This window comes from Chiloscyllium punctatum, chromosome 6 (genome assembly GCF_047496795.1).
Source record: "Chiloscyllium punctatum isolate Juve2018m chromosome 6, sChiPun1.3, whole genome shotgun sequence".
In the NCBI taxonomy this organism is placed as follows: Eukaryota; Metazoa; Chordata; class Chondrichthyes; order Orectolobiformes; family Hemiscylliidae; genus Chiloscyllium; species Chiloscyllium punctatum.
Window position 1 is genome coordinate 36770427 of NC_092744.1, and position 26748 is coordinate 36797174.

Here is a 26748-nt window from a genome sequence, read left to right on the forward strand (position 1 = left end):
TATAATCACTATAGCAATAATTTGTACTTAAATAGCATTTTCATTGAGTAAGACATCCAAAGGCACTTTGCAGCAACATATTCAGACTATAAGATCAACACAGAGCTGAAAACGATTATTTTAATGTTGGAACATCTGGTTTTATGTACGATGCATTATTTGGCACTGTGTAGTGTATGCCATATTGATAAGACATTCATGTAGATGTACAGTGTGCTTGCCAGATATATGCAGCATAGGCAAATTGTAATGTCAGTCAGCATCTCATTTTGACTTACTGCCATTTTCCATCTCACTGTTCTAATTAGGACCTTCTCTTAAACACTCATAAGAAAGTGATGGATAATAAAAACCTAGAGTTAGAGGAAGGCAGAGATCTTGAAAGATCATTGCTATTTGGAGATTTCAGAGAAAGTGAGAGATGAGGCCAAAGAGGAACTTGAACTCATTAATGAGAATTTGTCAATCATTTGTGATAGTATCAGCAATTTCAGTCAAGGAACACAGCATTGATGGGTGAATGGGACTTGGTGCAGGGTGGATACAGGTTTTGGGGGTTTTGGAAGAGTTCAAGTTTGTACAGAGTGGAAATTGGCAGATGATTGGAATAGCATGAGAACAATTGAGTCTGAAGATTGTAAATGCCACTGGTCTGCAGTTCAATCTATTTGAAGATTATTAATGCAAAGTGCTGCATTTTGGAGGTCAAACCAGGGCAGGACTTACACAGCCCTGGGGAGTGTTGTGGAGTGGAGAAATCTACGGTTACAGGTTCATAGTTCCTTGGAAGTGGATTCACAGGCAGATAGGGCAGTGAAGAAGACTTTAGGCATGCTTGCTTTCATTGGTCAGAGCATTGAGTATAGGATTTGGAACATGTTCTTGCAGCTGTACAAGATGTTGGTGAGGCTACATTTGGAGTACTGTGTGCAATTCTGGTCACTCTACTGTAGAAAGGATATCATTAAACTAGAAAGGGTGCAGAAAAGATTTACTGTGATGCTACTTGCTGAAAATGTGTTGCTGGAAAAGCACAGCAGGTCAGGCAGCATCCAAGGAGCAGGAGAATCGACATTTCGGGCATGAGCCCTTCTTCAGGAATGATGCTACTTGGACTAGAAGATTTGAGTAATAAGGAGAGATTGGATAGGCTGGGATTTTTTTTTTCCCTGGAGCATCAGAGACTGAGGGATAACCTTATAAAGGTCTATAAAACCATGGATAAGGTAGATAGCCAACAGCTTTTTTCCATGGTAGGGGAGTCTAAAGCTAGTGGTGGAAGCGGGTACAATTTTATCATTTAAGAAACATTTCAACAGATGCATGGATAGAATAAGTATGGAGCAATAGGGACCAAACACAGGCAAATGAGATTAGTTTAATTGCAAAAAGTGAGTGGCATGGGCATGTTTCCATGCTTTAGATCTCTATGATCTATGACTCTAATAAAAAAAAGAGTATGCAATTATTGCAGATCCTCTACATCCTCAGAATATCCAAATATGCTTATAGCCAATATATTCATTTTAAAAGTTATTGTTATGGTAGTCAATACATTTATAAGGTGACCCTACAAACACCTATTTTGATGATATTGACTGAAGGGTAAATACCTGCCCGGACATAAAGAAAATTCTTTAACAAATAGTGACATAAGGTATTTCATGTACATCCGAACAGGCTGATGTGGCCTGTGTTTCAGCAATACAGCATATTCCATAGGGGGGAAGCAATGGCCTAGAGGTATTATCGTTGGATGGTTAATCCAGAGACCCATTTGATGTTATGGGGACCTGGGTTCAAATTCCACCAAGACAGATTGTAGAATTTGAATTCAACAAAAATGTAATTCTGGAATTGGGGGTCTAATGATAACCATGAATCAATTGTCAGGAAAAACCCGCCTGGTTCACTAATGTCCTTTAGGGAAGGAAACTGTCATCCTTACTTGGCCTGGCCTACATGTGACTCCAGACCCACAGCAATGTAGTTGGGTCTTAACTACCTTCTGGGCAAATTAGGGATGGGCAATAAATACTGTCTTAATGCCCACAAACCATGAATGAATTTTTTAAAATGGTCCCGGCACAGATCTAAATTACACACACTACATGGAGTTTAAATTTTTATCCCCTATACAAAGGCTTATTGAAAGGTCAGGTATATTTTAAAGGTGACCTAATAGCAAGCCTTAGCAATATGCCAACATTTTGAATTAAATGCTGCATCCTAAACACTTACCAAGTTGAATTCTCAGCCTATACACTTGAAAAATGAAATCCCATAACTGCTGAAAATAAGCCACGATTAAGAATCCCCGCGCTGAACATGCAAATGTTGGCAATTGGTTATTTGTCAATATTTCTAGATGAATCTAGAATTTGGATGTCAAACCGATTTATAATCCAATAACCTTGTTAGTATATCTCAACTTGCAATCTGACAAATGTAATTAGATAACTGAGACATCTCTGTGGTATGATATAGTATAATTTGTGTCAAATAAAGACTTTCATGTAACGCCAGTGTTCAGGTATGCATGGAAGCATGTAATGAATAATTCTACTAAATACGGTAAAATCTGAATTAAATTGCTGGCCTATAAATTGCTTTATTGCTGTGGTTATTGCAAATTTTAACAAGACAATAAATGGATATGAGGGCGTAATTTATGTTTGGGATTTTTCTAGTTCATGTATTTTCTGGACCAGTATTTATTTATTACATTCTTTTGTATAATTCTCAACCTTTAGGATTGCTTGGACCATGACTATTTCAACTGTTGGTCTCCATCAACAACAGCTGACACAGTCAGAATGCCATTCATAGGGCACCATGACTTGGGGTGGACAAAGTTAAAAATCACAAAGCACCAGGTTATAGTCCAACTGGTTTACTTGGAAGTACTAGCTTTTCAGAGCACTGCTCCTTCTTCTGTTGATAAACCTGTTGGACTATAACCTGGTGCTGTGTGATTTTAAATTCAAAGGACAGGTATTGTTTGATATAAATTTCCACATGGTACATCTAATGGGAAATAATATACCCACCTAAATTACCCTAAATGAAAGTAATGTTTTCGAGTGATGAGTAATTCAGGGCTTTGGACATATCACCTTCTGGATGATGGTAAAAGTTCTAGTGTATCTACCAGTGGGCTGATTTATGGGAGGTTGAAAGGAGTTTGTGGGTTTTTCTAGCTTTGATGAGTGATTGATGGTATGCTAAGATAGAAATGCATTTTTCTCTCATTACTCAGTAGCATCAATGCTCAAAAACTAAGAAATATTTTCAGAGCTTGGAATAGTCTTTCAAGTGGGTGCAGTTGGTGTGGCAACATTCTTTAACTATTTGGATGAAGGAGGACTGAGTAATCCTCCCTGCTGGCTGTTTTTAAGCACCTTGCCACTCAGTGGTAACGTAGAATGGATTGTCTTAATCTTTCCTTTTCCAAGAAAATCAAGTGAACAAGACAACATGTCAGGCACTAAAAATCAAATCAGTGAAAATAACATGATGCAAACTTTATATCCAATTACTTTTACAATAGGTTTCCGACTGACACTTCAAAAGGAAATCCTTTCATTAGGAAAACTGCAGCTACTGATAATTGTCATTCAGAAGATCTGCAGTAATTGTTTTAAGTAACAATCTTTTTTATTGTCAAACATTAGTTTGTCATTTTGCAAAGAAAGGTAAAACAAAGATAGAAAAGAGACTTTCAAAGAAGAATTCAACAAGCCAGCACAGGACAACACTTCTTTTCATGCAAGGTGGGAGAAAGGATTGAACAGCTACCCCTAGTCCTTTTGAGAGGATTTTCACTTCAATTTTCTTGAGTGAAACTGAGGTTTAATACACCAGAATTTTCGTACTCTTTTGTTTGCTGCCATTATCTTGTGGAAAAGAAAAGTAAGTAAATAAATAAGTGAATTTTCACTTCCTTCTAATTCAGACAGGAAATGATTGTTACCCTTGAGCTAGATTGAATTGATAATCGTGGTGGAGGAGGAAGGGAGCAAACCTGAAAATCACACAGATAAACACCTGGTCACCTAGAAACACCTCAGACCACACAGAAGGTCTGAAATCTTGTTTCCTTTAAATGAATGTTTGCCTGCCATAACTTGATGTAAAACAAATTAAGGATAAAACCAACTTGAATTTTGTGCATTGCTTGAATGGCAGTGATTAAACAAAATAGTCAGAATGCAGTAACTGAGCTTAACATGTAACTGTTTGCCAGGTGACTATTTATTTGACAACAAGGTTGCCACAACTAAACTCAAACCTATACTCTGATGCCAATCCCATGGAAGTACTGGAGCTAAATATCAAGTGTTGTAACTCACTGTCTTTATTGACTGTGTCAGGAGATGAAGAGGCATAGGAGCGCAAAGGTGGTAGCCCTGCCTACCAACTTGCTTCATAAAGGCATCGAACATTTTTTGAGTAAAAATTTGTATAAGGACAAGCTGAATGAATATGAGTGACGATGGGGAACTACTGTCTTCCACATATCTACGATTTATACTAATCAGTACAGAGTATGGTTAAAATTGGTTAATGTAAATCAGAGGAAATAAAGTTAAAATGAATTTTAAAAGAAAAGGTTAAGGAATGGCAGGGCAGCTCAGCTAAGTGGATAGCCTGTCCTGTGGCACGTGCAAAATTGAGCCAAAACAACCCATTTGCAGGAAGTGTCACCAGCTACACAAGCTAGACTTCCACATTTTGGTATTTGAGCAAAGTCTGGAGTCGTTGTGATGCATTTGTGAACAACATGTTTAGAGAGGTGGTCATACCACATATTAGAGACAAGCAGGCAGATAGGAAATCAGTGACCACCAGGTATCCAAGAAAAGCAGGCAGATTCTGGATGCAGAAGAAGGCAGAGATTCCCTGAAATAGAATCAAATCATAGAATCCTTACAGTGTGGAAACAGGCCCTTCAGCCCAACAAGTCCACACCAACCCTCCAAAGAATAACCCATCCAGACCCATTCCCCTACCCTACATTTACCCCTGACTAATGCACCTAACCTACACATCCCTGAACACTATGGGCAATTTAGCATAGCCTTTCACCTGATCTGCACATCTTTGGACTGTGGGAGGAAATTGGAGCACCAGGAGGAAACCCACACAGAGATGAGGAGAATGTACAAACTCCACAGAGACAATCGCCTGAGGCAGGAATTCAACACAGGTCCCTGGCGCTGTGAGGCAACAGAGCTAATTACTGAGCCACTGTGCCACCCTACGGTGAATAGTGAAGCCAGAGCTAAGTCAGTGGGACCATGGGTGGCTCAGCCGTACAAGGTGGAAGGAAGAAGTGAGGAAAAACAGTTCTGATCAGGGATTCTTAAGTTAGGTGAACAAACAGTGATTGTCAATGTGATTCCAAGATGATGTGCTGCCTTCCTGGTGTCAGGGTCAGGGATACCACAGAAAAGCTACAGGACATTCTTGTAGGGGTTGGGGCAAAGCCAGTGGTTGTGGCTTTAGGTAGGAGGGATATTGTGGTATGCATCAGAATTTAAGGAGTTATGTAGAAAATTAGTAAACAGGATTTAAAAGTAGTAATCTCTGGATTATTCCCTTTGCCATGTGCAAGTGAGTACAGAAATAGAAGAATAAGGCAGCTCAACATGTGACTGGAAAGATGGTGCTGCAGGGAAGGCTTTAGATTCCTGCAATACTGAGCCTGGCTCTGGGGAAGATGGCACCTATACCAGTCAGTGAGTTGTGTCTGAACAGAGCTGGCACTGAGTTCCTTGTGTGGAATTTTGTTAGTGTGATTGGGATGGATTTAAATAAACTCAGCAAAGGCATGGGAGCCTTGACAGAATATTAATAGAAATATCAGGGTGTGCAAAATAGTTGGAGACATAGATAGCACTAATATTATGAAGAAAAAGTCATTCAGTGAAATTGGAATATGGGAGAAAACAAGTCGAAATCAGGATTACTGTGTGAATGCATGGAGCATAATGAATAAGATTGGGGAGTTAAGGTGTAGATTGCCATGTGGGGTTATGATAGTATGGTGACAACAAAGACCTAGCACAGGAAGGCAGTGCTGGATGTTAAATATTCCTGGTCACATGGTATTCAGAGAAATTCAGGGAGGTAATAAAAGGAGATGGTGCTATTGATTAAGTAGAGCATTGCAATACTGGAGAAAGAAGATGTTTCAGAGGGTTCCAAGAAAGAATCATTTTGGTGAGAGCAGAGTGACTAAAAGGCTAGAATAACATTACTTGGTATAATCTATAGACTGCCATCTACTGGAAAGATATAGAGGAAGAAATATGCAAGGAAATTACAGGGAGGTGTAAACATCATTGAGAAGGCACAATGGGGATTGTAATTATCAGAATACAGACTGGGTAACTGATTAAGGAGGAAGAATGGCAAGCATTCTCAAATTGTGTTCAGGAGAATTTCATACAACAATATGCCTATTCCAACAAGAAAGGAGGCACTGCTAGACCTGGTTGTTGGGAACTAGGTGGCCAAATAGGTCAAGTATCAGTGGGAGAGCATTTCAGGGACAGAGTTCGTTGTATAACAAGATTTAGGATGTTGCTGGAAAATGTGAATGCTCAATCAAAGTAAGAATAATCAGTTCATTGAGAGTTGATTACAATGGGTAAGAATGGTGGGCTCAGTTGTTAGCACTGTTGCCTCAGTGTCAAGGATCCAGGTTTGATTCCAGCCTCGAGCAACTGCCTGTCTAGAGTTTGCACATTTTCCCATTGTCTCTGTGGCTTTCCTCCGAGTGCTCTGGTTTCCTCCCATAGTCCAAAGATGTACAGATTGGGTTGGTTGGCCACGCTAAATTGGCCCATTGTGTCCAGGTATGCGAAGATTAGTTGGATTAGCTATGGGAAGTGTAGGTCACAGGGATGGGGTGCATCTGGGTGGGATGTTTTTCAGAGGGTTGGTATGGCTTCGATGGGCCAAATGCCTTGCTTCCATACTGTAGGGATCCCATGATTTTAAAAAAATGGAATTGGACTAGAAAGACTGGAAAAAAAAGGTTGGTGGAAAAAGCTGTCACTGAACAATGAGCTACCTTCAAAGGGGAGATGGTTTGGACTCAGTCAGGATATATTCTCTCAGAAGGGAGACATAAAGTTCAAAGCTAGCTAGATGACAAAGGAGATAGAAAATAAGTTATTCAAGAAAACGTGTGTATGTGACCGTGTCATTTAGTGAATACAATTTTAAGCAAGTTATTTGTAGGAAGTTCAGAAGGAAGGTGGAAAGCTAATAAGACAACAAAGAAGGATTATGAGAAAACACTGGTAGCTAATATAAAGAAAAATCTCAAAGTCTTCTGTTGGTGCATAAATAGTAAAAGCATGGTAAAAGGAGGAGTAGGGTCAATTAGAGCCCAAAAAGAAGATTATCACATGAGGCTGAAGTGTTTAATGAATTCTTTGCATTTGTCTCTTCATTGAGACAAATAATGCACAGGCCATGATGACAGAGGAGGAACCCCAGTCTCTAGAAGAAGTTAAAATTGATAAGAAGGACATATTTGATAAACTGTTGGTACTTAAAGTTGATAAGGAACCAGGACAAGATGGGATGCATTCAATTATATAAAAGGAAATGTGAAGGATAAAATTAGAGGCTGTAGCAATAATCCATCAGTTGTTCCTGGATTTGGGGATGGTGTCAAATGTTTGGATGATTGCAAATGTTATGCATTGGTACAAGAGCAGTTATAAAGATTGGCTCAGCAATTATAGGCCAGCCAGTTTACCTTTGGTGGTGGGGAAACCGCTAGAAGAAACAATTGTGATAGAATTAGTAGCCAAATAGAATTAATAGAAAAACCTGGGTTACTTAGGAACTGCAGCATAAATAGTGAAGAGAAAATCATGACTGACTAACTTTCTGGACTTATTTGAAGAGGTAAATAAGAGTTTTGTTGAGGGCAATATTGTTGATGTGGTGTACATGGACGTCAAAAAGATATGTAATACAATATCACATAATAGCTTTGTGAGAAAAGGAATATCTCCTTGAAGTAAAAGAGTCAGTGCCAATATGGAAACAATATTGGCTAAGGAATAGGAAACAGAGACTGATGGTTAATGGATACCTTTTGGGCTGGGGGAAAATTTATGCTGGTATTCCTCTGGAGTTGTTATTGGTGCCCTTGCTTTTCCTAGCATGTATATGAATGATCTATACCTTGGTGTATAGGACACAATTTTCAAATTTGTGGCTGACACAGTTCTGGGGAACACTGTAATTATGAGGGCATCAGCAACAAACTCCGGGACATAGACAAGTTGGTGAAGTGGAGAGAAGAGGTTCAATGCAGAGAACTGTGATTTTTCCTTATTGTTTTATTGACAAGACATACCCGGACAATTTTCCATACTGTCATGGTAACGCTAATGCTGAGCTGTACTTTAAAAAAGCTTGGCTATGGTGCAGCTAGTTGTGAAGCACACATTTGATACTATTGCTAGAATGTTGTCAGGGCCCAGAGCCTTTGTAGTCTCCAATGTCTATGGGCATTTCTTGATATCATGTGGAATGAATTGAAATATCTGAATACTGGCATCTGTAATGATGGAGACAGCAGGAAGCAAAGATGGATCATCAACTTTTGTCTGAAGAGGAATATAAATGCTTCAGGCTTGTCTTTTGCACTGATGTGCTGGGCTCCCCTATCATTGCTAATGAGATATTTGTGAAGCATCCTCCTACAGTGAATTGTTTAATTGTTCACCACTACTCACTACCTGGCTTAGATTTGATCCATTGGTTGTGGGATTTCTCAGCTCTGTGTACCGCATATTGCTGCAGCTGTTTGACATGCAGCTGTTTTCCATAGTTTTACAAGGTCGGACAGCTCCTAATAAAATGAACTAAATTTACTATTTATACAGTACTTTTTCAATACATTTTTAATGCATACCTCCTGAAATTTTCCTCGTTTCTTCTAAATTTCTATACTCATTTTGATGTTGTTTTTGATGGTTTCGTACTGTAAGTTGTAACTCCATTTGGGGTTACATAGCCAGTGGGCAAGTTTATGCATGTCTTTTAAGCTGACATCACCCTTTCAATACAAGTGTTGACATTTTACAAGAAAGATCCACTCTTTTCACTGGTTTTGGAAACTGTTGATTTCAATCATTTAGATCATTTAGACAATAGGATTTGTGCCGATCAGAATCAGACAGGTTGGGCATGGGGAACAGGGATGGGGGAGTGGAATCAATCAGCTACCATATTCTGTCACTGTTGAATATAGGAGAGACACATTTATACTTTAATTACAAGTGTCTGTCTCTTGAAGAATAAAATATAAATTTTAAAAATCTTTAAAACTGTTCCTAAAAATGTCACTTTTCTAAAAACAAATGCTTCCCGTGAATTATAATGTAATTCAATATTGTTTTAATTTTAAGATAAAGTGGATGTTCACTGTATAAATGCATTCAATAGCTTTATTTGGCAATTTGATTTCCTTTACAATCTTCAGAAATATAAGCAGGCCTATGTAATTTTAAAAAAACTGAGTTTCATGCTGAAAATTGCACAAGGCTCCAAAATGCCAAATTAAAATTTGAAAATGTTTTATGGAGAAGCTGCAGGATGTTGCTAACTGTATGTTTATATACTTCAGTATAAAAGTTATGGAATTTTGGACACACTACTAATATTGTTTGGGTTTATATTCGGTGTTGATTTTGATTTTCAAGTTATCAGGTGGTGTCAACATTTTTAAAGCTCTTATTCAGCCTTTGCAATTGACATAAGCATGAAGTCACTGCCTTAGTATGCATTTATTACCTCAATATCCTTTATTGTATAAAGACAAACTAAGCTCTACTGCCCCATATAATTTAAGAAGGAAACCCATAATGATGGACCTGTATCATCAGAATCATGTTGACAACTACCTATAGAAATATTGAACTTTAATTTATCTCATGCCTTGTATGACTTCAAAATGTCTCAAAGTACATTTGAAATGTAGTGATGGTTGGATGGTAAATAAACAATTGGAACACCGCAATGAGTTAAATAACCACGTAACCTGTTTTAGTGAAGTTGGTTGAGCGCTACCTGTTAACCAGGAAATATTCCTGCCTTTTTTTGAATGCAGAGGTGTGACTCTAAACAATGGTCTAGAGGACAGGAAGGCCAAGGTTTAATGTCTCATTCTCAAAGACGTATCTCTGACATTGTAGTAGACCTTTGCTAAGATGCTAACAGAGATTGTGTACTCACATCACTTATCTGGTGTTTGAACCTATACACTTAGACTCAGAGATGAGAGGATGACTATTGAGCCAAAGTACACGACAGCTGTAGTTTCACTTCCATTAATGTCTGCTAGTATATACATGAATAGACTTGAACATTAACACCACATCGTGGAATAATAGATTGAAATTATATACTGAAATACCTCTGTACTCCAGTTCCAACAGTTTCAATGCTAACTAAGCTCTTCTCCGTTAACTAGATTTTTTTTCATTCTTCTAAACAGTTAGGCTACTGGAAAACAATTGTTCCACACCATATCTCTCATTGTCTGCCAATGTTTGTCTTTCAACATAAGAATAGGGATGACTGAAAAAAGATGACTTGCTCCCAGATATTTTTCCTGCAGTAACTTGCATATATTTGTTATTTTTCTCTCTTCTATCTTATCTGTTATATCCAGTTTGCATTGATAATATAAATATTTTGCATACATTTGAACTATTATCAGTAATAGTCATATTTTTCTTTAGTTTTGTGTAAGGCATTCAACATATTTCTCAAAGAGTCATACAGCATGGAAACAAACCCTTTGGACTGTAAACAGTCCACACCAATCATGTTCCCAAAATAAACTAGTCCCACTTGCCTTTGCTTGGCTCATATCCTTCCAAATGTTTCCTATTCATGAACATATCCAAATGTCTTTTAAATGTTGTCACTGTACCTGCATCCACCACTTTCTCTGGCAGTTCATTCCACACACGAACCATGCTCTGTATAAAAAGTTGGCTCCATGTCCTTTTTAAATCTTTCTCCTCTCACCTTAAAAATATGCCCCAGTTTGAACTTCTCCACTCTATGGGAGAGATCATTGTCATTCACCTTATTTTATGCTCCTCATGATTTTATAAACCTCAGCAATGTCGCCTCTCAACCTCCTATGCTTCAGTGAAAAAAGTCCCAACCTTTCCAATCTATTTTTATATCTCAACCCTCCATTTCCAGCAAAATCCTGGTAAATTGTTTCTGAATCCTCTTGAGTTTAATAATATTCTTCTCCCAACAGGGTCACCAGGACTGCACACAGCACTCCAGAAGAAACTGCATCAATGTGCTGTACAACCTCAACAAGACATTCTAACTCCTATACTCAAAGGTCTGAGCAATGAACATGCTAAACACCTTCTTAACCACGATGTCTTCCTGTGACACAAATTTCAAAGAATTGTATACCTGAACTCCTGGCCTCTCTGTTCTACAACACGACTCAAGGTCCAACCATTAATTGTATAAGTCTTGTTCTTGTTTGTATTAATGACCTGCTATACCTCACATTTATCCAAATTAAACTCCATTTGCCACTTCTTATCCCATTGCTCCAATTGATCAAGATCTCTTTGTAATCTTAGATAACCTTCTTCATTGTCCAGTATACCACTAATCACCTGTAAACTTACTAACCATGGCTCCTACATTTTCATCCAAATCATTTATATAAATGACAAAACAGTGAACCTAGCACCGATCCCTGTGGAACACCGCTTATCACAGACCTTCAATCCAAAAAACATACCTCCACCACCACCCTCTATCTCCAACCATGAAGCCATCTTTTCATAGAATCATAGATTCCAGTTGGAGTCTGAGCTTCAAACATTGCAACACCTCAGGGAGAGGGATGCTGCATTTCAGAGACAGTCACACTGCTTAGACTAATTTAACCAAATTCAGCCAGTGGTCAGGGACAGGAGGGCGTGGTTGTGAGTGAGGCAGCTAGAGGGATCCAGGAGGTGGAGTTGCAGGAGCCTCAGCCTTTTTTCTTGTCCAGCAGGTTCAAGAGTTTTGCTCACCCTGTGTGGATGGGAATGGGGACAGCAGGGATGATGAGCTGACTGACCACAGTAAATGGTGCAGGAAGCCATTCAAATAGCCGGCAGAGAAGACAAATGTTGTTGTAATCGTGGTTAGTATATTTAGAGTCATTAAGGCACAGGGTCATTAAGATTAATCAGGTAATGCGTGGCTCAGAGATTGGTGTGGGTGAAATGGGTTGGAATTCATGGGTTATTGGCACTAATACTGGGGAAGAAGGGAACTGTTCCTATGGGATAATCTTCATCTGAACAGTGCTGGGACCACAGTCCTAGCGAATCGTATTAGTAGGGATATAGACAGGGCTTTAAACTAAATTGGCGGGAGGACGGTTCAGTTATTGGGGAAATTAGAAAACCCAAATTAAAAGACGAGGTAAGAGTGCAGAACTCAGGAGGGTTATTAAAATCTCCAGCACAGACACAAATAGGACAGTGTATGGAAAGGGTTAGCAATCAAACTTCAAGCACACTGGACAAACAAATGACACTGAGAAAGGGACAGTGAATACAGGACTCAAGGTGTTAGCTCTGAATGCACCCACAGTAAGGAAGTAGGAAAATGAGCTTGTGGCATAGATCGAAATTGGCAGGTATGATACAGTGGGTATCATGGAGACATGGCTGCAAAGGGATCAGGATTGGTAGCTGAATATTCCTGAAGAAGGGCTGATGCCCGAAACGTCGATTCTCCTGTTCCTTTTGATGCTGCCTGACCTGCTGCGCTTTTCCAGCAACACATTTTCAGCTGAATATTCAAAGTTATGTATCCTATTGGAAAGATATACAGGTGGGCAGAGGTGATGAGGTAGGTAGATAGGCAGGTAGGACAGGTCCAGACAAGTCATGGGGACAGTGCTGAGCTGGAAGTTTGGAACTAGGGTGAGGTGGGGGAAGGGGAAATTAGGAAACATTGATGCCCTGGGGTTGAAGTTTTCCGAGGCAAAAGATGAGGCGTTCTTCCTCCAGGCATCTGGTGGTGAGGGAATGGCAGTGAAGGAGGCCCAGGACCTCCATGTCCTCAGCAGAATGGGAGGGGGCGTTGAAATGTTGGGCCACGGGATGGTGTGGTTGATTGGTACGGGTGTCCCGGAGATGTTCCCTAAAGTGCTCTGCTAGGAGGCGCCCAGTCTCCCCAATGTAGAGGAGACCGCATCGGGAGCAATAGATACAATAAATGATATTAGTGGATGTGCAAGTAAAACTTTGATGGATGTGGAAGGCTCATTTAGGGCTGTGGATAGTGGTGAGGGAGGAGGTGTGGGCGCAGGTTTGGACCATCTCTGACACCTCCCTCCCCTTCCTGGACCTCTCCATCTCCATTAATGACGACCGACTTGACACTGACATTTTTTACAAACCCACCGACTCCCACAGCTACCTGGATTACACCTCTTCCCACCCTACCTCTTGCAAAAATGCCATCCCATATTCCCAATTCCTCTGCCTCCGCCGGATCTGCTCCCAGGAGGACCAGTTCCACCACAGAACACACCAGATGGCCTCCTTACTTGCATATCCACTAATATAATTTATTGTATCCATTGCTCCCGATGCGGTCTCCTCTACATTGGGGAGACTAGGCACCTCCTAGGAGAGCGCTTTAGGGAACATTTCCGGGACACCCGCACCAATCAACCACACCGCCCCGTGGCCCAACATTTCAACTCCCCCTCTCACTCTGCCGAGGACATGGAGGTCCTGGGCCTCCTTCACCGCCGCTCCCTCACCACCAGACACCTGGAGGAAGAACGCTTCATCTTCCGCCTCGGAAAACTTCAACCCTAGGGCATCAATGTGGACTTCAACAGTTTCCTCATTTCCCCTTCCCCCACCTCACCCTAGTTCCAAACTTCCAGCTCAGCACTATCCCCATGACTTGTCTAGACTTGTCCTACCTGCCTATCTCCTTTTCCACCTATCCACTCCACCCTCTCCTCCCTGACCTATCACCTTCATCCCCTCCCCCACTCACCCATTGTACTCTATGCTACTTTCTCCCCACCCCCACCCTCCTCTAGCTTATCTCACCACGCTTCAGGCTCACTGCCTTTATTCCTGATGAAGGGCTTTTGCCCGAAACGTCGATTCCGAAGCTCCTTGGATGCTGCCTGAACTGCTGTGCTCTTCCAGCACCACTAATCCAGAATTATAGCTGAATAAGGCAACTACAGAGGCATAAGGAAGGAGCTGGGGTGAATTGACTGGGAGAGGAGCCTAGCAGGAAAGGCAGTGGAACAGCAATGGCAGGGCTGTCTGGGAGTAATTCAGGAGACACAGCAGAGATTCATCTTGAGGAAAAAGAAGCATGGTACAGGGAGGATGAGCCAACCATAGCTGACTAGGGAAGTTAGGGATAGCAAAAAAGCAAAAGATAAAGCATATAATGTTGTGAAGGGCAGTGGGAAACCAGAGGATTGAGAAGCTTACAAAGAGCAATAGAGGGCAACAAAAAAAAAAGGAATAGGGATGGAGAAGATTAAATATAAGGGTAAGCTAACCAGTAATGTAAAGGAAGACTGTAAGAGTTTCTTTCAATATATAAAGGCCAAAAGAGAGGTGAGTGTGGACATTGGGCTCCTGGAAAATGATGCTGGGGAGATAGTAATGGGAACAAGGAAATGGCTGAGGATCTGAATAAGTACTTTGTGTCAGTCTTCACGGTGGAAGACACGAGTAATATCGCAAAAATTCAAGAGAGTGAGGGGGCAGAGCTGAGTATGGTGGCCATCACCAAGGAGAAACTGCTAGAAACATTGATTGGCCTGAAGGTGGATAAATCACGTGGACCAGATGGATTACACCCCAAAGTTCAAAGTGAGAAAGCTGAAAAGATATGGAGGCGTTAGTTGTGATCGTTCAGGAATCTCTAGATCAGTGAGGGTCCTAGAGGACTGGAAAATCCCTAACATGAGACCTCTGTTTAAAAAGGGAGTAAGGCAAAAGGTGGAAATTTACAGAGCAATTAGCCTAATCTCAGTCGTGAGTAAGATCCTAGAATCCATTGTGAAGGATGAGATTTCTGAATACTTGGAAGTGTATAGTAAATTAGGACAAAGTCAGCATGGTTTCATAAGGGGAGGTCTTGCCTGACAAATCTGCTAGAATTCTTTGAGGAAGTAACAAGCAGGTTAGACCAAGAAGAGTCAATGGATGTTATCCACCTGGACTTCAAGAAGATCTTTGACAAAATGGTACACAGGAGGCTTCTGAGTAAGTTAAGGGACAATAGTGTCAGAGGCAAGGTGCTAGCGTGGATTGAAACTTGGCTGTCTGGCAGAAAGCAGGGAGTGGGGTTAAAAAGGTCCTTCTCAGGATGGCAGCCAGTGTTTTGCAAGTGACGTTCCACAAGGCTCAGTGTTGATAACACAACTTTTCACTTTATACATTAATGATCTAGATGACGGAACTGAGGGAATTCTGGCTAACTTTGCAGATGATACGAAGATAGGCAGAAGGACAGGAAGCATTGAGGAGGCAGGGAGGCTGCAGAAGAATTTGGACAGGTAGGCAGAGTGGGCAAAAAAGTGGTAGGTGGAGTACAATGTGGGAAAGTGTGAGGCCATGCACTTTGTTAAGAGGAATAGATGGATGGACTATTTTCTAAATGGGGAGAACATTCAGAAATCTGAAGTGCAAAGAGATTTGGGTATTCTAGTCCAGGATTCGCTCAAGGTAAACTTGCAGGTTGAGTCAGTAGTTAGGAAGGCAAGTGCAATAATAACATTTATTTTGAGAGGACTTGAACATAAAAGATAGGGGTGTACTTCTGAGGCTGTATAAGGCTAGACCACATTTGGAGTTTCATGTGCAGTTTTGGGCCCCATATCTTAGGAAGGATGTACTGGCCCTAGAACATTGTCAGAGCAAGCCCATGAGAATGGTCCCAGGAATGAAAAGCTTAACATATGAAGAATGTTTGAGGACTCTGGGTTTATACCTGATGGAGTTTAGAAGGATGAGGGGAGATCTAATTGAAACATACAGAATACTGAATGGCCTGGACAGAATAGAAGCTGGGAAGATGTTTTCATTGGTAGGACAGACTAGGACCCGAGGGCATAGCCTTAGAGTAAAGGGAAGACGTTTTAGAATGGAGATAATGAGAAACGTCTTCAATCAGAGAGTGGTGAATGTATGGAATTCATTGCCACAGAAGGCTATGGAGGCCAGGTCATTGGGTATATTTAAGACTGAGAGAGATAGGTTCTTGAGTATCGATGGGATCAAAGGTTACAGGGAGAACGTGGAAGAATGGGGTTGAGAAACCTATCAGCCATGATCGAATGGCAGAGCAGACTTGATGGGCTGAATGGCCTAATTTCTGCTCCTATGTCTTATGGTCTTATGTCTACTTGTTACAGTGTGGAAACAGGCCATTTAGCCCAACAAGTCCACAACGCTTCTCTGAAGGGCATCCCACCCAGACTTACACCCTTACCTCATCCCTGTAACTCTGCATTTCCCATGGCTAATCCACTTAACCTACACATTCCTGACTGGTCTTCTAAATGATTAATATTTCTGGAAAAATGCCACCTTTTCAGCTCCTTAGCATTATTTGGAATCAAAAGAACCCATAACAGGCTTTATTGATATCTACAGGGCCCAATTGACCGTTGCTGGTCGTTGTTGAACAAGCAGCTACATTTACTGTTCGATCCTGTAGAAACAAAGGATATTTTTCACCTTCACATATTGGCTGGAAAATACGTGAAGCAGATTGCTACCTTTTAGTTGAAGTGAAAATCTGTTTGGTTCTATTACGGGAGTTAATCTGCTCAACGGGTTTACTGCCCCAGTGGTGAAGTTGAGAATTATCCCCATTAACTTAATGACATTTGATAACAATTAACTGGTTTGTCAACCACTTGACAAGTATTAGAGAGCTAACATTAAATGCACTTACTACATTGCAATTAGCTGCTGGCTTTTCAGGGTCTGGGTCAAAATTGCATCTTAGGATGCTAGCGACTCAAAACTGTGTGCAGTGATGTGAGAGGTATGAATAACTGACAGACTGAGTGTTTTGCTCATGAAAAGAAAACCTGACCAAAGTTCATTCGTAGCATGGTAGCCAATGGAAGAAACAGGGTCTTGTGCACTAACTGGAGAGCCAGTAAGAGCTTCACATCACTTCTTTTCAGGAAAGTTTGCCACATTATGTGCTTGCTAGGCAGCTTAACTGGATCAACAACGACAGAGTGGAACGTTTTTAGCGTTCAGCCACTCTTCAGAAAATGGCAGGAGGGATGTCTTCGGGTAGGGGTCAAAGGTGAGGGCTGGGGAGGAAGACAAGACAGTCCCCTCTTCATGATGCTGGATTCTTCAATCAGGCATGGAGTGCCTGTGAACAAGAACACCTCCCGAGAGTCTATAAATTACCCTGACAGGGTTTACGTTTTGGGTTTTCTGCACACAACTGGCAAAATGCTAACAGCACTTGAATGAATTTCTTGAAGCTATTGGTCATTTAAGGACTCAAATTGATTGTGGTTCTAGAAGGCCATCCATCAACTTTCCCACCACAAGCTTAATCAGAACCATGATGGGAAGGTGGTGGGTTCCCAAACCCCTCAGACCTGCCCATTTAGATGTCTCTTCACCCCCAAATTCATCAGAGGGAGGGCATTAAATTTTGACTACAGAATCTATTGGCTGTCGCTTTGCTGTGAAATTATAAAGGTGGCTTTACTCTAGATTTTCTTTGCCAAAGACAAGTGCTGTGAGATGATTGAAGATAATTGAAAGCTAAACTGGAAAGAAATCAGAAATAATAATATACTTCAGACAAGTTTTAACTTAGTAGCACTTACTGGATTGGTTACTTCTTCTGATGTTGCTCTTTGTTGTCTTGAACAGAAAGGAAATTGTGGAAAGATGCATAAAAGGCTGTCAATCTAATATCACTTGTTTTTATTTACTAGCCAAAGTTAAAATAAACTTGATGAGATTTTAAGAGATATTTTTATAATTTTTACAAAAGTTGGTAATTAATAAAATGGGTAAAAATGATACAGGAGAATACATTCTGCTTATAGAGCAGTACTTTTTTCTTGGCAGCTTGAGCTTCTCCAAATAGGAATTAACCATTTTACAGCAAGTGTAATTAAAACTGAAGTGCTGTAATTTTTCCATGGCAATTTATTCAGCACTATGCTTTCTTAAAAGTGGTAGTAATATTTGTTTTACATTATTATTCATATCAAGATTAGAGTGGTGCTGGAAAACCACAACAGGTCAGGCAGCATCTGAGGAGCAGGAAAATCGATGTTTCGGGCAAAAGCCCTTCATCAGGAATGGTCCTGAGTCCTGATGAAGGGCTTTTGCCCGAAATGTTGATTTTCCTGCTCCTTGGATGCTGCCTGACTTGCTGTACTTTTCCAGCACCACTCTAATCTTGCCTCTGGTCTCCAGCATCTGCAGTCCTCACTTTCGCCTTATTATTCATATATCTGGTACTCTCCCCGAACAAGAGGCACGGGAAGGATACTGCAACCTTTTGGATTCTGTTATTGGGGTTGGGATTTGGTCTAAATTATGTTTTCAGTTTTCTCATTTCAACTGATTTAGCTGAGAACTGTTGATGAAAGTGAGCAACAATGTATTTGGTGAGTTGAGTGTTATATCTCAGTAGTGAGTTAACATCAACAATAACATGTATTTGTGTGGCACTACTAACAAAACATCTCAGAATACTATAAAGGAGCAAATCAAACAAATTTTGACACCAGAACACATGAACAGTGACAAAAAACCTTGATCAACAAAGTAGATTTAAAGGACCGATGTAAGGTAGGAAAGGTAAAGAGGCTTAGGGAAGAATTCCAGTGCCTAAGATCCACGTAACTAAAGTGAAGCACCAATATAGGCATAATCAAATAAATAATGCCCAAGTGGCCAAGTGGCCAATCCTGAAGAAGTTTTTTATCTATTCATTCATGAAATCTGAGCATTGATGCCATCTTTTATTGTCCATTGTCAGTACCCTTGAGAATGTGGCAAAGAATGCCTCCTTGAATCACTGCAGTATGTTTGGGATAGACACACTCACAATGTTGTTAGGAAAGAAGTTCCAGGCTTTTGAACCAGCAACTGTGAAGGTACAGTCAGGTTCAAGTCAGGTTAAATGTGGCTTGGAGGGGAACTTGGAGGTGTTCTTCCCAATGAATTGTTGCTCTTATCCTTCTAGATGGCAGAGATTGCAAGTTTAGAAGGTATTATCTAAGGAACCTTGGTGAATTGCTGCAGTTAATCTTGTAGATGATATACATTGCTGTCACTGTGGTGGCAGAGGTGAATGTTGAAGGTGTTTTTTGGGATGCGAAACAAATAGGCTGCTTTGTTCTGGATGGTATTGAGCTTCTTGAGTGATGTTGGAGCTGTAATTATCCGAATAAGTGGGTAGTATTCCATCACACTTCTGACTTGTGCCTTTTAGATGGTGGACAGAGTTTGAGAAAGTCAGGAGGTGAGTTACTCCACACTGAATTTCCAGTATCTGACTACTATCATAGCTGCAATATTTATTTGGTTAGTCCAGTTAAATTTCCAGTCAATGGTAACCACCGAGCTGTTGAAGGTGGTAATGCCATTTGAATGGAATGACAATGAGCGATGGTTGGATTCTCTCTTCTTGGAGATGGTCATTGCCTGACACTTGTGTGGCGTGAATGTTCATTGCAACCTATCAGCCCAAGTTTGCAGTTTGTCCAGGTCTTTCTGCATTCAAATGTGGACTGCTTCATGATCAGAGGATCACAAATGGTACTGAACATTTTGCAATCATCAGCAAACATCCTCACTTCTGAGTGGGGTGGAGGGAAGATCCTTGATGAATTAGCTTAGGACACTATCCTTTGGAATTCTTGCAGCAATGTCCAGTGGCCAGGCTGATTCATCTCCAACAACTACAATCATTTTTCTTTGTGCCATGTGTGAGTTCAACCAGTGGACAGGTTTCCCCTGAATCCCATTGATTACCTTTTTCATAGACCTTCGTGATGGTCAAATGCTGCCTCAATGTCAAGGGTCACCAACAGCCTTCCCCCACCCCTCCCACACAAGACCATTGAGTTCCATTGTATTTTCTATGTTTGGACCTAAGTCTATAATGGGGTCAGCAACTAAGTGGGCCTGATGGAACCCAATCAGCTCTATCTATTGTAAGCTGCTTCCATTGTTCTTCAGTTCTCTTTTGTAGCTTCAGAAGGTTGACATCTCACTTTAAGGTATGTCTTATGCTGCTCCTGGTCTGCCTTCCTGCACTCATCATTGAAATGAGATTGATCTCACAGTTTTGTGGTAATGGTATAGTGGGGGTTGTGCCAGGCTATTAGATACAGATTGTGATGGATATAGTTCTTCTGCTGCTAATAGCTCACAGCACCTCATGGGCCCTCAGTGCTAACCTGCTTGAACTCTTCAAAATCTATCATATCTTTCTCAATGGTTCATACTGCTGCCTTACAGTGTCAGGGACCCAAATTCAATTCCAGCCTCAGGAGATTACATGGAGTGTGCATTTTCTTCCCATGTATGCATGGGATTTTGCTGGGTGCTCCAGTTTCCTCCCACAGTCCAAAGGTGTGCAGGGTGGGTGGATTAGCCATGGTAACTGCAGGGATATGGGGTGGAAGTGGGGGGGGGGGGGGGGGGGGGGGGTGGGGGGGTGGGGGGGTGATGTGGTGGTGGCAGAGATGTTCTTTGGAGGGTCAGTGCAGACTCATTGAGTTAAATGGCCTCTTTCCACACTATGGGGATTCTGTGATTTAGCACGTGGTCATGCCATACACATGATGGATCGTATCCTTAATACTCAGGCAAGATTTCATCTTCACAGGTCATTCTTACCAATACTGTCATGGACAAATGTATCTGCATCAGTCAGGCTGTTGTGGATGCGATTAGGTATCTTTATGCCTTTTGGTGGTTCTCTCACCACCTGCTGCAGACCCAGTCTAGCAGCAATATTCTTTAGGACTCAACCAACTGAGTCAGTAGAGGTGCTGCTGATGGATATTAAAGTCCCCAACACATAATACATTCTGCACTCATACCACTGTCAGTGTTTTCTGCAGGTGCTGTTCAGCATGAAGAATAACTTATTCATGAAATGTTATTTGTATGACTGTGTGTGGATGGTGGAGGGGTGGTGTGTGGGTGCAGGAGTGTTGTGCAATTAGCAGGAGGTTTTGTTACTCATGTTTGACCTGACACAATGAGGCTTCATTGGATCCAACGTCAATGTTAGTGACTCCCAGGGCAACTCACCTCTGTTTATATCCAAATATGCTATCTCCTCTTCTGGGTTTTCACAATTGATGAGACAGGACACCTCCAGGTATGCGATGTGTGTTGTCTAGGACGTTGACTATAAGATAGGATTCTATGAATGTCACTATGTCAGATTATGAGACAGCTTTCACAATTTTTGCCCAGATTCTGGTAAGGAGACAGTGTCAACATGGGTGTGTTTGTTATTGTCATTTCCGGCACCTTGGTTGATGCTGGATATTTGATCCAGCTTCATTCTTTCTCTCAGACTTTGTCTTAGTTTCATAGAACATACTGGCTTGCCAGGCCATTTTAGACTATGATTAGGAGTCTACCAAATTGTGATGGAATTGGAGTCATATGTAGACCAGACTGCTTTTCCTAAAGGATGTTAATCAATTGGATGGGCTTTTGTGGCAATTGACAATGGTCACCATTAGATAATCATTTTTAATTCCAGATTAGTTTAATTTAAATTTCACTATCTGCCATAATGGGATTTGAACGCATGTGCTCAGAACTTTGGCCTCGGCCTATGCATTATTAATTCAGTTCACAATACCACTAATTCCACAGGGTTTAGAGATTTTGGATTTTTATAGCACAGGAAGAACTTATTGAGATAAAGCTTAACTTAATGTGCAGATAATCACAAGTGAATACTGACAATAAATAGGTATTGCTTTCATTATTATGGGAACATAGAAACAGGAGTAGCGTTTATTGATAGATACACCCCGCATGAATTCTATCTCAATCATTTGCTGATATAAAACACTGAATTACATATGAATTTTGGAATGTACTCACATGTGAATTGGGAACAGGAAAAGGCCTTTTAGCAATTTGATAACATTTGATTGAGGCCTGTACTTTCCAGTCTAAACCAGTATTTTTTGACTCCCTTGTCAGCTGAAAATCTAACTCAGACAAAAATATATTCAATGGCTGCCTCATCTATGACTCTCAAGTAAAGAGAATTCCATATACTAACTCTCTGAAAAAGAAAACTCTCCCCATCTCTGCCTTAAATGGATAATGCTTTACTTTTTGATTTATGTGGGCTAGATGTAGAATCTGCCACAAGAGAAAACATCTTCTCAGCATCCAACCTGTCAGGTCCAATCACAATTTTATGTTTCAATAAGATTACTTTTCATTCTTCTGAACTCAAAAGGATCCATTTCCTTATAAGAAAAGCCCTTTGACCCAAGAATCAGTCAAGTGAACCTCCTCTGCACAGCCTCAAATGCAATTATATCATTTTTTAAATATGGAGGCCAAAACTGTACACAGTACTCCAAATGTAGTCTCATCAGTGACCGTAGAACTAGAAAAATATCCTTAATTTCATACTCCATTTCCCCTTGCAATAAACAACATTCTTTCTTACCTTCTTAATCATTTCTTGTACCTGCATGCTACTTTATGATTCATGCACCAGGAACACCCGGATCTATCTATACCACACAGTTTGGCAATTTCTCTCCGTTTAAATAATATCCTGTTTTTCTTTATCTTGGTAAAAACAATACTGAAGTGACCTGATTTACTGGGGAGCCAATTTGAGTTTTGCACATTAGGACAACTATGGGCAATTTCAGGGTTGATGCAAGCTTTGGTGTATTTAGGCTCAATACTAATTTTCAGAACCAAAACTTTTCAGTGTGGAACTTGTGTGATTCAATACGTTTTAATCATACAGTGACATCCTCAGAAACGTAGTTTTGTTGAATGACAACGTACTTGTAATTGCAGATGGAAGGCTGTGATATGTATAGATAATCTAATCTGTGACTGCATCTCTTCCTTTCCTGATTGCCCTAGTCCACCACCCCCACCTTCTTATAAAGGTGTCTAGTTCAACCTGTTGGATGAGTCTGTTTGCACAAGACATCACAGAAGAGGGTCTTACCCATTCATGGCTGATTGCACAGAGAGCGGAACACAGTTACCACGTCAACTGCTGAGACACGCAGGTGTGTGCAGTCACTGCAGCTCAGCCCTAATCTATTAGGCACTGCAATACCTTAAGCAGAAGCAGACTGAGATGCATACCTTCAGATGAATGAACTGCATCAGCCCTGGATATGAACAGTCCTGTCTCTTTAAATATGTGAAAAATAATGTGTATTTTGTTATCTGAACAATTGTTAAGCCATCTCATGCTCTATTACAGAATTATATGAAAAAATAAATACATTTTCTCTTAGTTTAAGAGAAATCCATATGGTATTATGTGAAGATAGACTTGTGTTTGTCAAAGCTCAAGGTCAAAATTAGGATTTTACAGGTTTTAGAGTTTTGCTTCAACTAAAAAGCAGGTGAGCCAAGTATCCGGGTTATATTAACAACTACTGCTTCTGTCCAGTGATTTAGTTTATTATTGAATTGTTCAAAAGAGTAATAGTTGAGCCAAATATTTCAACCTAAGTAACTTATACACCGAAAAATGCAGTACATATAAATCATTAAAAAAATTCTGAATACCAAATAAATGGTCTGTAAACAAGCATGGTTAGTGCATTTCTTTAAAATAACTACGAACATATTTTTGTAGAACAATTCATTTGATTAATGCAAAATTCTCAGAACATTTAAAACTATCACAATATTTTCTATTGCTGGAATATTTTAGTGTACTATGAAACAGCAATATTATTCTATCAACACATCAAAGAGGCAATTAACAGAATTGCAAAATCTTTTGTTATTGTGCAGCAGTGATCGTCGAAAGCCAAAAATGAATTTTAATATTTTTCTTTTTGTCATGCTATCAATGTCTGGAGTTATTAAGTAACATCTCTGGTCATTAGTTACAATAGAGTTGATTTTCCTCACTTCTCCACCTGGTATTCAGCTTTTCCCAGGGACTGGAAATAATTATATCAGAGCTTCTGTTGAGATTTACTGGAGTTCCCAAGCGATGCAACTGTGGGAGGCACAGGTCAGAATAACCATTGGAATCAATTGGAAAGGAATATCTGTACCCTCCTGCCTCATTGAAGAGGACTGCGATGGAATATCTCCCAGTAGAAGGGTGTTCACAAGAAGCCAATAGTAGCTGTCTGTCTCCTAGAACCTTTGAAGACTGATCAAACACTCTGGGTTTAGATCAAGATATAGAGAAATATTGGTTTGAAGTATTTTCTAATTAACCTGTTCAGAAATTTTATTGCATACTGCTAAAGCAGGTGGGATTTGAACTCAGGTCTACCTGGTTTAGAGGTAAGGACACTTCTACTGCACCACAAGAGCCCAAGCATTGGTTTGACACTCCTCAAGGCATCGAAAACACATGGTTTAAGAGGTGAAATCAAAGCTGGAAAGCCCTGCACTCGGAAATTTGGTGCATGTCTGAAGGTCTCTGAGATCGATATTGTATTCACTTAACACGTGATCGAATATACAATAGGACCGAGGAACCTAAGCTATCGTCCATTTATTATCCTACTGGGCTCACTCAAATACAAAAAATATCCAATATATCCCCACATTTCTTTCACAATTTTAGTTTCCTCATTATTGCTTTATTATTCAGTTTCTTTAAGAAAAAGAGTGTTAGCTGCAGAATTTGTTTTGAGGGTGACATCAATGACCCTCTCTGATTATTGGTCAGCTGGATAATTCTACAGGGAGGGGATTGCAATCTACTGTGACAAAATGCTTTACCTCATGACCCAGCCAAGAACTTGACAAACTCATCAACTAAGTTAAATTGAGTTGGAATGAGATCTGACCAAAATCCTTTTGAATGGAAGTTAAGCTTTAGAACCATCATTCTAAAGTCATGTTATAACTCTCAACTTATGATTAAGTGAAAAATGAATTATTGCTTCAAGGTTTGAGGTTTTTTTATTGCCTGTTGTTTGATTTCTGGTTTTGAATTTTCTTTTGACAGAAATTTTGCAAGACGAAAAAATTTGATCTGATCCTAAGAAATTAAATCAATCAGGGAAGTGAAAACAACCAGTCATCTAAAATGTAAACTAAAAGTAGTTAATTGAAACAAACTAAAAGTTGTTGCCTAATACAACATTTCTTATTTCATGTTCCCCTTTTACCTTTTTCTGTTCTTAAAAGATATTCTATAGGGGATTAAAAACAATGTTTCAACACACAAATGTCTGATGAAAAGCAAATTAAATATGGTCAATGGAAATATGAATCCAGTGCCATTTTTCTCTCCAGATTATAAAATACCATTAGTCATCAAAATAAATCTGCAAAGTGTTAATCTCAGTTCCTTGCTGAATTAATTGTACTGTATTGTGATTATTGAAATTCAATATGAATTGTTTTAAATACTGCTAAAGTGGTAAATTAAAACTTTTTTTATCAAACAATGTTTGCATGAATCAATGAATACTAACAATGGATGAACACATCTAACAGCAATTTGTTTTTGTTGTTGCTCATATATTGCCAAATCATTATTTAGCCAATATAATTTTAGGCCTATGATTTGTATAGAGGTGAGCTTTTTAATACAAAAAGGTTGAAAAGAAGGCGATGAAAGCAATTCACAAATAGCATTTTAATCAAAGCATACAGTTTTATAGCAAAACAACTTTCACCAGATTTCATGTAAATAAAATGGGATGTTCGGTTTTTACTCTTCCTGTATTGCCTTTGTTTTAATGCAAAGCTTCTTTATTTTAGTTGACAAGAAGTTGTATGTTGACGAAGGATTCTACAATAATTGTACAATAGCAGCATCCACATGGCTGACGTTTAGGATGTTATACAGGTATGAGTAACCAGAAATAACTGTCAAAAGGTTGTTGGTTTATTGTCTGGCAACCGACACATTTTCAGCTTCAGTTCCTAATACTCATGTACTCATGCTGAGTTGTTTTTTCCTTCATTCCCTTTGGGAGCTTGAACATTTACAATAATTGACTTGTAATTAGAGTGTATTTGTGATCTGCTCCACAGCTAATTGTGCATCGAGGAAAAAAACTGACACCGCTGAAGCCAGCTTGACCCCTGACTTCTGACAGAGCTGCATGGTAAACAATCTGCCAGTGTATTGCCCAGGTGGATTCAGAACGGCAGGTTAATCTCAGCTTTCAACAAAGAGGAACAAAACTTCTTGATGAAGGGACAGATGTGTTTAATTGAGTAATTTTACTGCATTCAGACATGTACTCGGAAACCAAAAGTACAAGAGAAACTCATCAGCAGCTATAGTTCATTGGAGTAATGAAACCAAACACCTGCAAGTGTGGGGAAGCTTGCTTTTTGATGTCCTTTGACTATATTGCAGTTCAGTGTGTTTTTCTTTGCCACAGAAAAGGTATTCTTAAAGGAGAAATAGGACTTTCTTAACAACTGCTAGATGGTTAATACA